Source organism: Gadus macrocephalus, chromosome 21, assembly GCF_031168955.1.
Source record: "Gadus macrocephalus chromosome 21, ASM3116895v1".
NCBI classification, from domain to species: Eukaryota; Metazoa; Chordata; class Actinopteri; order Gadiformes; family Gadidae; genus Gadus; species Gadus macrocephalus.
In genome coordinates this window covers 10,107,119-10,121,292 of record NC_082402.1, presented here as the reverse complement: position 1 = coordinate 10,121,292, position 14,174 = coordinate 10,107,119, and the positions used below count along the sequence as shown (strand labels likewise).

General features: G+C 35.2%; 1 long non-coding RNA gene across 1 annotated transcript; it reads left to right on the top strand.

Moving 5' to 3' along the window:
* The first annotated feature begins 827 nt into the window (after window positions 1-827).
* LOC132449918 (uncharacterized) lies at window positions 828-12,017 on the top strand. The gene is made up of 2 exons (XR_009523702.1): window positions 828-1,178; window positions 11,856-12,017. It is a non-coding gene; the product is annotated as an uncharacterized LOC132449918 (long non-coding RNA).
* The last annotated feature ends 2,157 nt before the right edge of the window (window positions 12,018-14,174 follow it).

Genomic DNA, 14,174 nt, shown 5'->3' with positions numbered 1-14,174 from the left:
CTCTCGTTAGATTTAGAAATCATGGAGCCCCCACTTGGCTAACGTTAGTTCTATGCTACCCGTACTTGAAACTGCTGTTTGAGAAAATCGAACTAGCGAATGTTCCGGAAGTTGACAGCCGTGCGAAGAAGAAGGGGTTCGGTGTTGACGGTGAAAGTTAGGCCGGTTTATAGCAGAGTTTCCGTTGTCGGTTATTACCGGTCATTGACCGGAAAAAAATGAGGAGGACCGACAATTCTAAATGTCCCCGGTCAGAATGGCCAGTGGCGACTGGTCATTCAACCCGGTATCACGCGATTTCGTGCTCATACGCACAAACGTTAATCTGTGCGCATCGTGTCCCAGATCACGATTGTCGACTTTTTTAGTGCTGCACAGAACGAAATGTAAACAAATGCATTCTGAATGGGAGCGTTCTCCGACAATTAACGTTGTTTTTGAGGAGGTCTGCTAACAAATCAGAAATGTTGACATATATATAACTAGATAATAATATATACAGATATATAACTAGAGGGTGCACTGTACTATCTGCGCTCACCCCTTCTGAAGCTTCTCTCTCTCTCGCTCTCTCTCTCTGTCCCTCCCTTTCTCTCTTTCTCTCTCTCGTTTTGTTTTGTGGAGCACGTCAAAACGGAATGCATTGGTTTACATTTCGTTCTGTGTAGCACTAAAAAAGTCGGACAATCGTAATCTGGGTCACGATTAAATAGATTAATAATGTTTGTGCGCATGAGCACGAAATCGCTTGATACCGGGTTGGGTCATTAGGGGCAAGTCGCTACTCTCACAAGAAAAAAATAAAATAAAATGAAAATGAAAACAAATATGGATATAAAAATATAATATATATTTTTTTATATATATATATATATATTTAAAAAATAATCTCCCCAGAAAGTACTATAAAATGACAAGTTTGGAGCTTTTATTTAATTTTTAGTCGACCCTGGCTTGCTTCTTCCGGCTGAGTTCGTCTGTAGGACCAAGGGGCTCTAGCCCCACCAGCCCAATGCAATGTGTAATGGACTGGAAACATTGAAATGCGCATGCTCAGAGTGTTTCTCTGTTGAAGTCATGGACATATTGGTTGAAGTGAACGGAGATTATTTTTCTTCCTGGTGGGGCCATGGACATATTATAGTGGTGGGGCTAGCCGCTAGCCCAATATGTCCATGGTGTGGACTTGGGACCGTTCAATATATAATGTGTGTGTGTGTGTGTTTCTATTCTATTCTACAGTGTTACCCTTTACGTTTCATTTGATAAAAACGACAGTGTTACCCCCTATGTTTTTTTTCCATGATGACTGATGAAAAACAACAGTGTTACCCCTTTATATTTTATTTGACAAGGACAATTATTTATTCATTTTCAAATATGTTTTTTTCATTACGACCAATAAATTACGACAGTGTTACCCCTTATGTTTTTTTCATGACGACCGATATAAAACAACAGTTTTTTATTACCCCTTATGGTTATTTTCATGACGACCAAAGAAAAATGACAGTCTCACCCCTCATGTTTCATTTGATAAAAACGACAGTGTTATTTACCCCTTATGTTTTTTTCATGACGACCGATAAAAAACGACAGTGTTACCCCTCATGTTTCATTTGATTAAAATGACAGTTACCCCTTGTGGTTTTTTTCATGACGACCAAAGAAAAACAACAGTGTTGCCCCCTATGTTTTATTTGATCAATATCGACAGGTTTACCCCTTATGTTTATTTCATGACGGCCGATAAAAAACGACAGTGTTACCCCTTATGTTTTTTTTCATGACGACCGATAAAAACAACAGTGTTACCCCTTGTGTTTTTTTTCATGACGACCAATAAAAAACAACAGCGGTACCCCTGTCAATGTTTTTTTTCATGACGACCGATAAAAAACGACAGCGTTACCCCTTATGTTTTTTTTCATGACGACCGATAAAAAACAACAGTCTTGCCCCTTGTGTTTTTTTTCATGACGACTGATAAAAAACGACAGTGTTACCCCATATGTTTTTTTTCATGACGACCAATAAAAAACAACAGTGTTACCCCTTATGTTTTTTTTCATGCCGACCGATAAAAAACGACAGTGTTACCCCTTATGTTTTTTTTCATGACGACTGATAAAAAACGACAGTGTTACCCCATATGTTTTTTTTCATGACGACCAATAAAAAAACAACAGTGTTACCCCTTATGTTTTTTTTCATGCCGACCGATAAAAAACGACAGTGTTACCCCTTATGTTTTTTTTCATGACGACCGATAAAAACAACAGTGTTACCCCTTGTGTTTTTTTTCATGACGACCAATAAAAAACAACAGCGGTACCCCTGTCAATGTTTTTTTTCATGACGACCGATAAAAAACGACAGCGTTACCCCTTATGTTTTTTTTCATGACGACCGATAAAAAACAACAGTCTTACCCCTTGTGTTTTTTTTCATGACGACTGATAAAAAACAACAGTGTTACCCCATATGTTTTTTTTCATGACGACCAATAAAAAACAACAGTGTTACCCCTTGTGTTTTTTTTCATGACGACTGATAAAAAATGACAGTGTTACCCCTTGTGTTTTTTTTCATGACCAAAGAAAAACAACAGTGTCACCCTCTATGTTTTATTTGATAAATATCGACAGTGTTACCCCTTATATTTATTTCATGACGGCCTATAAAAAACGACAGAGTTAACTCTCATGTTCTTTTCCATGTTGACCAATCAATAACAAATGTGGCACCACTGTCGACGATTTTGCGGGGATCCGAACATGAGCGGTTTAGAGTGTTAAACTCTGAACGTAACAATGCACCATCGAGACACTGGATAAGTTATGCACAAAGGTTATACTTGACTTTATAATTCACATGAAATAGAGATAAGAGTTTTCCAACACATCAACTGGACTTGAACCCCGGTCTCCAGGGGATTAGCTCACAGCTCTCTCCATTTCACACAAAGATTTTAATTTAAAATATGTCTGAGGTTATATATGACAATACCCCTTATATTTTATTTGTCAAAGACAACAGTGTTGCCCTTTATATTTTTTCATGAAGACCAATAAAAAACGACAGTGTTACCCCTTATGTTTTTTTATATGACAACCAATTAAAAAACAACAGTGTTACCCCTTATGTTTTTTTTCATGACGACCAATAAATAACAACAGTGTTACCCCATATGTTTTTTTTCATGACGACCTATAAAAAACAACTGTGTTATTCCTTATGTTTTTTTTTTCATGACGACCAATAAAAAAACGACAGTGTTACCCCTTATGTTTTTTTTCATGAAGACCAATAAAAAACAACAGCGTTACCCCTTATGTTTTTTTTCATGACGACCAATAAAAAACAACAGTGTTACCCCTTATGTTTTTTTTCATGACGATCTATAAAAAACGACAGTGTTACCCCCTATGTTTTTTTTCATGACGACCAATAAAAAACAACAGTGTTACCCCTTATGTTTTTTTTCATGACGACCAATAAAAAACGACAGTGTTACCCCTTATGTTTTTTTTCATGACGACCAATAAAAAACGACAGTGTTACCCCGTATGTTTTTTTTATGACGATCTATAAAAAACGACAGTGTTACCCCTTATGTTTTTTTTCATGACGACCAATAAAAAACAACAGTGTTACCCCTTATGTTTTTTTTCATGACGACCAATAAAAAACGACAGTGTTACCCCGTATGTTTTTTTTCATGACGATCTATAAAAAACAACAGTGTTACCCCTTATGTTTTTTTTCATGACGACCAATAAAAAACGACAGTGTTACCCTGTATGTTTTTTTTCATGACGACCAATAAAAAACAACAGTGTTGCCCCTTGTGTTTTTTTTCATGACCAAAGAAAAACAACAGTGTCACCCCCTATGTTTTATTTGATAAATATTGACAGTGTTACCCCTTACATTTATTTCATGACGGCCTATAAAAAACGACAGAGTTAACTCTCATGTTCTTTTCCATGTTGACCAATAAATAACAACAGTGGCACCACTGACGACGATTTTGCGGGGATCCGAACATGAGCGGTTTAGAGTGTTAAACTCTGTACGTAACAATGCACCATCGAGACATTGGATAAATTCAACACAAAGGTTATTCTTGACTTTATAATTCACATGAAATAGAGATAAGAGTTTTCCAGCACATGACATCAACCGGACTTGAACCCCGGCCTCCATGGGATTAGCTCACAGCTCTCTCCATTTCACACAGAGATTTTAATTTAAAATATGTCTGAGGTTATATATGACAATACCCCTTATATTTTATTTGTCGAAGACAACAGTGTTGCCCTTTATATTTTTTTCATGATGACCAATAAAAAACGACAGTGTTACCCCTTATGTTTTTTTTCATGACAACCAATAAAAAACAACAGTGTTACCCCTTATGTTTTTTTTCATGACGACCAATAAATAACAACAGTGTTACCCCATATGTTTTTTTTCATGACGACCTATAAAAAACAACTGTGTTATCCCTTATGTTTTTTTTTTCATGACGACAAATAAAAAACGACAGTGTTACCCCTTATGTTTTTTTTCATGAAGACCAATAAAAAACAACAGTGTTACCCCTTATGTTTTTTTTCATGACGACCAATAAAAAATGACAGTGTTACCCCGTATGTTTTTTTTCATGACGATCTATAAAAAACGACAGTGTTACCCCTTATGTTTTTTTTCATGACGACCAATAAAAAACAACAGTGTTACCCCTTATGTTTTTTTTCATGACGACCAATAAAAAACAACAGTGTTACCCCTTATGTTTTTTTTCATGACGACCAATAAAAAACAACAGGGTTACCCCTTGTGTTTTTTTTCATGACCAAAGAAAAACAACAGTGTCACCCCCTATGTTTTATTTGATAAATATCGACAGTGTTACCCCTTATATTTATTTCATGACGGCCTATAAAAAACGACAGAGTTAACTCTCTTGTTCTTTTCCATGTTGACCAGTAAATTACAACAGTGGCACCACTGTCGATTTTGCGGGGATCCAAACAAGAGCTGTTTAGAGTGATAAACACCGAACGTAACAATGCACCATCGAGACACTGGATAAAGACTTCACAAAGGTTATACTTGACTTTATAATTCACATGAAATAGAGATAAGAGTTTTCCAACAGATGACATCAACCGGACTTGAACCCCGGTCTCCAGGGGTTTAGCTCACAGCTCTCTCCATTTCACACAGAGATTTTAATCTTAAATATGTCTGAGGTTATATATGACAATACCCCTTATATTTTATTTGTCAAAGACAACAGTGTTGTCCTTTATATTTTTTTCATGATGACCAATAAAAAACAACAGTGTTTTTTTTTTTCATGACGACCAATAAAAAACGACTGTGTTACCCCTTATGTTTTTTTCATGACTACCGATAAAAAACGACAGTGTTACCCCTTATGTTTTTTTTCATGCCGACCGATAAAAAACGACAGTGTTACCCCTTATGTTTTTTTCATGACTACCGATAAAAAACAACAGTGTTACCCCTTATGTTTTTTTTCATGACGACCAATAAAAAACAACAGTGTTACCCCTTACGTTTTTTTTCATGACGACCAATAAAAAACAACAGTGTTACCCCTTGTGTTTTTTTTCATGACCAAAGAAAAACAACAGTGTCACCCTCTATGTTTTATTTGATAAATATCGACAGTGTTACCCCTTATATTTATTTCATGACGGCCTATAAAAAACGACAGAGTTAACTCTCATGTTCTTTTCCATGTTGACCAATCAATAACAAATGTGGCACCACTGTCGACGATTTTGCGGGGATCCGAACATGAGCGGTTTAGAGTGTTAAACTCTGAACGTAACAATGCACCATCGAGACACTGGATAAGTTATACACAAAGGTTATACTTGACTTTATAATTCACATGAAATAGAGATAAGAGTTTTCCAACACATCAACTGGACTTGAACCCCGGTCTCCAGGGGATTAGCTCACAGCTCTCTCCATTTCACACAAAGATTTTAATTTAAAATATGTCTGAGGTTATATATGACAACACCCCTTATATTTTATTTGTCAAAGACAACAGTGTTGCCCTTTATATTTTTTCATGAAGACCAATAAAAAACGACAGTGTTACCCCTTATGTTTTTTTATATGACAACCAATTAAAAAACAACAGTGTTACCCCTAATGTTTTTTTTCATGACGACCAATAAATAACAACAGTGTTACCCCATATGTTTTTTTTCATGACGACCTATAAAAAACAACTGTGTTATCCCTTATGTTTTTTTTTTCATGACGACAAATAAAAAACGACAGTGTTACCCCGTAAGTTTTTTTTCATGAAGACCAATAAAAAACAACAGTGTTACCCCTTATGTTTTTTTTCATGACGACCAATAAAAAACGACAGTGTTACCCCTTATGTTTTTTTTCATGACGACCAATTAAAAACAACAGTGTTACCCCTTATGTTTTTTTTCATGACGACCAATAAAAAACAACAGTGTTACCCCTTGTGTTTTTTTTCATGACCAAAGAAAAACAACAGTGTCACCCCCTATGTTTTATTTGATAAATATCGACAGTGTTACCCCTTATATTTATTTCATGACGGCCTATAAAAAACGACAGAGTTAACTCTCTTGTTCTTTTCCATGTTGACCAATAAATACCAACAGTGGCACCACTGTCGACGATTTTGCGGGGATCCGAACATGAGCTGTTTAGAGTGTTAAACTCCGAACGTAACAATGCACCATCGAGACACTGGATAAAGACTTCACAAAGGTTATACTTGACTTTATAATTCACATGAAATAGAGATAAGAGTTTTCCAACAGATGACATCAACCGTACTTGAACCCCGGTCTCCAGGGGTTTAGCTCACAGCTCTCTCCATTTCACACAGAGATTTTATTCTAAAATATGTCTGAGGTTATATATGACAATACCCCTTATATTTTATTTGTCAAAGACAACAGTGTTGTCCTTTATATTTTTTTCATGATGACCAATAAAAAACGACAGTGTTACCCCTTATGTTTTTTTTCATGACGACCAATAAAAAACAACAGTGTTACCCCATATGTTTTTTTTCATGACGACCTGTAAAAAACAACTGTGTTATCCCTTATGTTTTTTTTTTCATGACGACCAATAAAAAACGACAGTGTTACCCCTTATGTTTTTTTTCATGAAGACCAATAAAAAACAACAGTGTTACTTCTTATGTTTTTTTTCATGACGACCAATAAAAAACAACAGTGTTACCCCTTATGTTTTTTTTCATGACGACCAATAAAAAACAACAGTGTTACCCCTTATGTTTTTTTTCATGACGACCAATAAAAAACAACAGTGTTACCCCTTATGTTTTTTTTCATGACGACCAATAAAAAACAACAGTGTTACCCCTTATGTTTTTTTTCATGACGACCAATAAAAAACAACAGTGTTACCCCTTATGTTTTTTTTCATGACGACCAATAAAAAACGACAGTGTTACCCCGTATGTTTTTTTTCATGACGACCAATAAAAAACAACAGTGTTACCCCTTATGTTTTTTTTCATGACGACCAATTAAAAACAACAGTGTTACCCCTTATGTTTTTTTTCATGAAGACCAATAAAAAACAACAGTGTTACTTGTTATGTTTTTTTTCGTGACGACCAATAAAAAACAACAGTGTTACCCCTTATGTTTTTTTTCATGACGACCAATAAAAAACGACAGTGTTACCCCGTATGTTTTTTTTCATGACGACCAATAAAAAACAACAGTGTTACCCCTTATGTTTTTTTTCATGACGACCAATTAAAAACAACAGTGTTACCCCTTATGTTTTTTTTCATGAAGACCAATAAAAAACAACAGTGTTACTTGTTATGTTTTTTTTCGTGACGACCAATAAAAAACAACAGTGTTACCCCTTATGTTTTTTTTCATGACGACCAATAAAAAACAACAGTGTTACCCCTTATGTTTTTTTTCATGACGACCAATAAAAAACAACAGTGTTACCCCTTATGTTTTTTTTCATGATGACCAATAAAAAACAACAGTGTTACCCCTTATGTTTTTTTTCATGACGACCAATAAAAAACAACAGTGTTACCCCTTATGTTTTTTTTCATGACGACCAATAAAAAACAACAGTGTTACCCCTTATGTTTTTTTTCATGACGACCAATAAAAAACGACAGTGTTACCCCGTATGTTTTTTTTCATGACGACCAATAAAAAACAACAGTGTTACCCCTTATGTTTTTTTTCATGACGACCAATTAAAAACAACAGTGTTACCCCTTATGTTTTTTTTCATGAAGACCAATAAAAAACAACAGTGTTACTTGTTATATTTTTTTTCGTGACGACCAATAAAAAACAACAGTGTTACCCCTTATGTTTTTTTTCATGACGACCAATAAAAAACAACAGTGTTACCCCTTATGTTTTTTTTCATGACGACCAATAAAAAACAACAGTGTTACCCCTTATGTTTTTTTTCATGACGACCAATAAAAAACAACAGTGTTACCCCTTATGTTTTTTTTCATGACGACCAATAAAAAACAACAGTGTTACCCCTTATGTTTTTTTTCATGACGACCAATAAAAAACAACAGTGTTACCCCTTATGTTTTTTTTCATGACGACCAATAAAAAACGACAGTGTTACCCCATATGTTTTTTTTCATGACGATCTATAAAAAACGACAGTGTTACCCCTTATGTTTTTTTTCATGACGACCTATAAAAAACGACAGTGTTACCCCTTATGTTTTTTTTCATGACGACCAATAAAAAACAACAGTGTTACCCCTTATGTTTTTTTTCATGACGACCAATTAAAAACAACAGTGTTACCCCTCATGTTTTTTTTCATGACGACCAATAAAAAACAACAGTGTTACCCCTTGTGTTTTTTTTCATGACCAAAGAAAAACAACAGTGTCACCCCCTATGTTTTATTTGATAAATATCGACAGTGTTACCCCTTATATTTATTTCATGACGGCCTATAAAAAACGACAGAGTTAACCCTCTTGTTCTTTTCCATGTTGACCAATAAAAAACAACAGTGTTACCCCTTATGTTTTTTTTCATGACGACCAATTAAAAACAACAGTGTTACCCCTCATGTTTTTTTTCATGACGACCAATAAAAAACAACAGTGTTACCCCTTGTGTTTTTTTTCATGACCAAAGAAAAACAACAGTGTCACCCCCTATGTTTTATTTGATAAATGTCGACAGTGTTACCCCTTATATTTATTTCATGACGGCCTATAAAAAACGACAGAGTTAACCCTCTTGTTCTTTTCCATGTTGACCAATAAATAACAACAGTGGCACCACTGTCGACGATTTTGCAGGGATCCGAACATGAGCTGTTTAGAGTGTTAAACTCCGAACGTAACAATGCACCATCGAGACACTGGATAAAGACTTCACAAAGGTTATACTTGACTTTATAATTCACATGAAATAGAGATAAGAGTTTTCCAACAGATGACATCAACCGTACTCGAACCCCGGTCTCCAGAGGTTTAGCTCACAGCTCTCTCCATTTCACACAGAGATATTAATCTTAAATAAGTCTGAGGTTATATATGACAATACCCCTTAGATTTTATTTGTCGAAGACAACAGTGTTGTCCTTTATATTTTTTTCATGATGACCAATAAAAAACGACAGTGTTACCCCTTATGTTTTTTTTCATGACGACCAATAAAAAACAACAGTGTTACCCCCTATGTTTTTTTTCATGAAGACCAATAAAAAACGACAGTGTTACCCCTTATGTTTTTTTTCATGACAACCAATAAAAAACAACAGTGTTACCCCATATGTTTTTTTTCATGACGACCTATAAAAAACAACTGTGTTATCCCTTATGTTTTTTTTTTCATGACGACCAATAAAAAACGACAGTGTAACCCCTTATGTTTTTTTTCATGAAGACCAATAAAAAACAACAGTGTTACTTCTTATGTTTTTTTTCATGACGACCAATAAAAAACAACAGTGTTAACCCTTATGTTTTTTTTCATGACGACCAATAAAAAACAACAGTGTTACCCCTTGTGGTTTTTTTCATGACCAAAGAAAAACAACAGTGTCACCCCCTATGTTTTATGTGATAAATATCGACAGCGTTACCCCTTATATTTATTTCATGACGGCCTATAAAAAATGACAGAGTTTACTCTCATGTTCTTTTCCATGTTGACCAATAAATACCAACAGTAGCACCACTGTCGACGTTTTTGCAGGGATCTGAACATGAGCTGTTTAGAGTTTTAAACTCCGAACGTAACAATGCACCATCGAGACACTGGATAATGACTTCACAAAGGTTATACTTGACTTTATAATTCACATGAAATAGAGATAAGAGTTTTCCAACAGATGACATCAACCGGACTTGAACCCCGGTCTCCAGGGGTTTAGCTCACAGCACTCTCCATTTCACACAGAGATTTTAATCTTAAATATGTCTGAGGTTATATATGACAATACCCCTTATATTTTATTTGTCAAAGACTACCACGACCAATAAAAAACAACAGTGTTACCCCTTATGTTTTTTTTCATGACGACCAATAAAAAACAACAGTGTTACCCCTTATGTTTTTTTTCATGACGATCTATAAAAAACGACAGTGTTACCCCCTATGTTTTTTTTCATGACGACCAATAAAAAACAACAGTGTTACCCCTTATGTTTTTTTTCATGACGACCAATAAAAAACAACAGTGTTACCCCTTGTGGTTTTTTTCATGACCAAAGAAAAACAACGGTGTCACCCCCTATGTTTTATTTGATAAATATCGACAGTGTTACCCCTTATATTTATTTCATGACGGCCGATAAAAAACGACAGTTAACCCTCATATTTTTTCCATGTTGACCAATAAATAACAACAGTGACACCCCTGTCGACGTTTGTACGGGGATCCGAACATGAGCTGTTCAGAGCGCTAAACTCCGAACTTAACAATGCACTATCGAGAAACTGGATAGAGACGTCACAAAGGTTATACTTGACTTTATAACTTATGTTTTTTTTCATGACGACGAATAAAAAACAAGTGTTACCCCTTTTTTTTTTTTTCATGACGACCAATAAAAAACAACAGTGTTTCCCATTATGTTTTTTTTCATGACGACCAATAAAAAACAACAGTGTTGCCCCTTATGGGTTTTTTCATGACGACCAAAGAAAAATTACAGTGTCACCCCTCATGTTTCATTTGATAAAAACGACAGTGTTACCCCCTATGTTTTAATTGATAAATATCGACAGTGTTACCCCTTATGTTTTTTTCATGACGACCGATAAAAAACGACAGTGTTTCATTTAATAAAAACGACAGTGTTACCCCCATGTTTCATTTGATAAAAACGACAGTGTTACCCCCTATGTTTTAATTGATAAATATCGACAGTGTTACCCCTAATGTTTTTTTCATGACGACGATAAAAAACGACAGTGTTACCCGTCATGTTTCATTTGATTAAAACGGTTTGTTTCATTTGATTAAAACGGTCATGTTTCATTTGATTAAAACGGTTTTTTTTATGACGACCAAAGAAAAACAACAGTGTTACCCCCTATGTTTTATTTAATAAATATCGACAGTGCTACCCCTTTTGTTTTTTTCATAACGACCGATAAAAACAACAGTGTTACACCTTGTGTTTTTTTTCATGACGACCAATAAAAAACAACAGCGGTACCCCTGTCAATGTTTTTTTTCATGACGATCGATAAAAAACGACAGCGTTACCCCTTATGTTTTTTTTCATGACGACCGATAAAAGACAACAGTGTGACCCCTTATGTTTTTTTTCATGCCGACCAATAAAAATCAACAGTGTTACCCCTTATGTTTTTTTTCATGACGACCGATAAAAAACAACAGTCTTACCCCTTGTGTTGTTTTTCATGACGACTGATAAAAAACGACAGTGTTACCCCATATGGTTTTTTTCATGACGACCAAAGAAAAACGACAGTGCCACCCCTTATGTTTTTTTCCCATGATGACTGATGAAAAACATCAGTGTTACCCCTTATATTTTATTTGACAAGGACAAATTTCTTTTTTTCATGTATGTTTTTTTTTTTCCTGACGACCAATAAAATACAAAAGTGGTACCCGTGTCGACGTTTTTGCAGGGATCCGAATCTGAACTGTTTAGAGTATTAACCTCCGAACTTATCAATGCACCATCAATACACTGAAAAAAGTCAACACAATGGTTATACTTGACTTTATAATTCGCATGAAATAGAGATAAGAGTCTTCTAACAGAGAACATCAACCGGACTTGAAGCCCGGTCTCCAGGGGGTTAGCTCACAGCTCTCTCCACTTCCCACTGAGATTTATAATTTAAATATGTCTGTGGTTATGTATGACAGGGTTAGTATAAGTGCAATAGACATGATAGCGTTACGTTTCAAATTAAAGATATTGTGTTTTTCTATTATTTCCCTTATGTTTTTTTCATGACGACCGAAATAAACACCAGTGTTACCCCTTGTGTTTTTTTTCATGACGACCAATAAAAAACAACAGCGTTACCCCCTGTGTTTTTTTTCAAGACGACCGATAAAAGACAACAGTGTGACCCCTTATGTTGTTTTCATGACGACCGATAAAAAACAACGGTGTTACCCCTTGTGTTTCTTTTTATAACGACCAATAAAAAACAACAGCGTTACCCCTTGTGTTTTTTTTCATGACGACCGATAAAAAACGACAGTGTTACCCCTTATGTTTTTTTTCATGACGACCGATAAAAGACAACAGTGTGACCCCTTATGTTTTTTTTCATGACGACCAATAAAAAACAACAGTGTTACCCCTTATGTTTTTTTTCATGACGACCGATAAAAAACGACAGTGTTACCATTTATGTTTATGTTTTTTTCATGACTACCGATAAAAAACAACAGTCTTACCCCTTGGGTTTTTTTTCATGACGACTGATAAAAAACGACAGTGTTACCCCTTATGGTTTTTTTCATGACGACCAAAGAAAAACGACAGTGTCACCCCTCATGTTTCATTTGATAAAAACGACAGTGTTACCCCCTATGTTTTATTCTATACATTTCGACAGTGTTACCCCTTATGGATTTTTCATGACGACCAAAGAAAAACGACAGTGTCACCCCTCATGTTTCATTTGATAAAAACGACAGTGTTACCCCCTATGTTTTATTCTATACATTTCGACAGTGTTACCCCTTATGGATTTTTCATGACGACAGATAAAAAACAGTGTTACCCCTTGTGTTTTTTTCCCATGATGACTGATGAAAAACAACAGTGTTACCCCTTATGTTTTTTTTCATGACGACCGATAAAAAACGACAGTGTTACCCCTTATGTTTTTTTCATGACTACCGATAAAAAACAACAGTCTTACCCCTTATGGTTTTTTTCATGACGACCAAAGAAAAACGACAGTGTCACCCCTCATGTTTCATTTGATAAAAACGACAGTGTTACCCCCTATGTTTTATTCTATACATTTCGACAGTGTTACCCCTTATGGATTTTTCATGACGACCAAAGAAAAACGACAGTGTCACCCCTCATGTTTCATTTGATAAAAACGACAGTGTTACCCCCTATGTTTTATTCTATACATTTCGACAGTATAGAATATACTAGAGATGAGCGACAGATAAAAAACAGTGTTACCCCTTGTGTTTTTTTCCCATGATGACTGATGAAAAACAACAGTGTTACCCCTTATATTTTATTTGACAAGGACAATTTCTTTTTTTTCATGTTTATTTTTTTTTTTTCATGACGACCAATAAAAAATGAAAGTGGTACCCGTGTCGACGTTTTTGCAGGGATCCGAATCTGAACTGTTCAGAGTATTAACCTATCAATGCACTATCAATACACTGAAAAAAGTCAACACAATGGTTATACTTGACTTTATAATTCGCATGAAATAGAGATAAGAGTCTTCTAACAGAGAACATCAACCGGACTTGAACCCTGGTCTCCAGGGGGTTAGCTCACAGCTCTCTCCACTTCCCACTAAGATTTATAATTTAAATATGTCTGTGGTTATATATGACAGGGTTAGTATAAGTGCAATAGACATGACAGCGTTACGTTT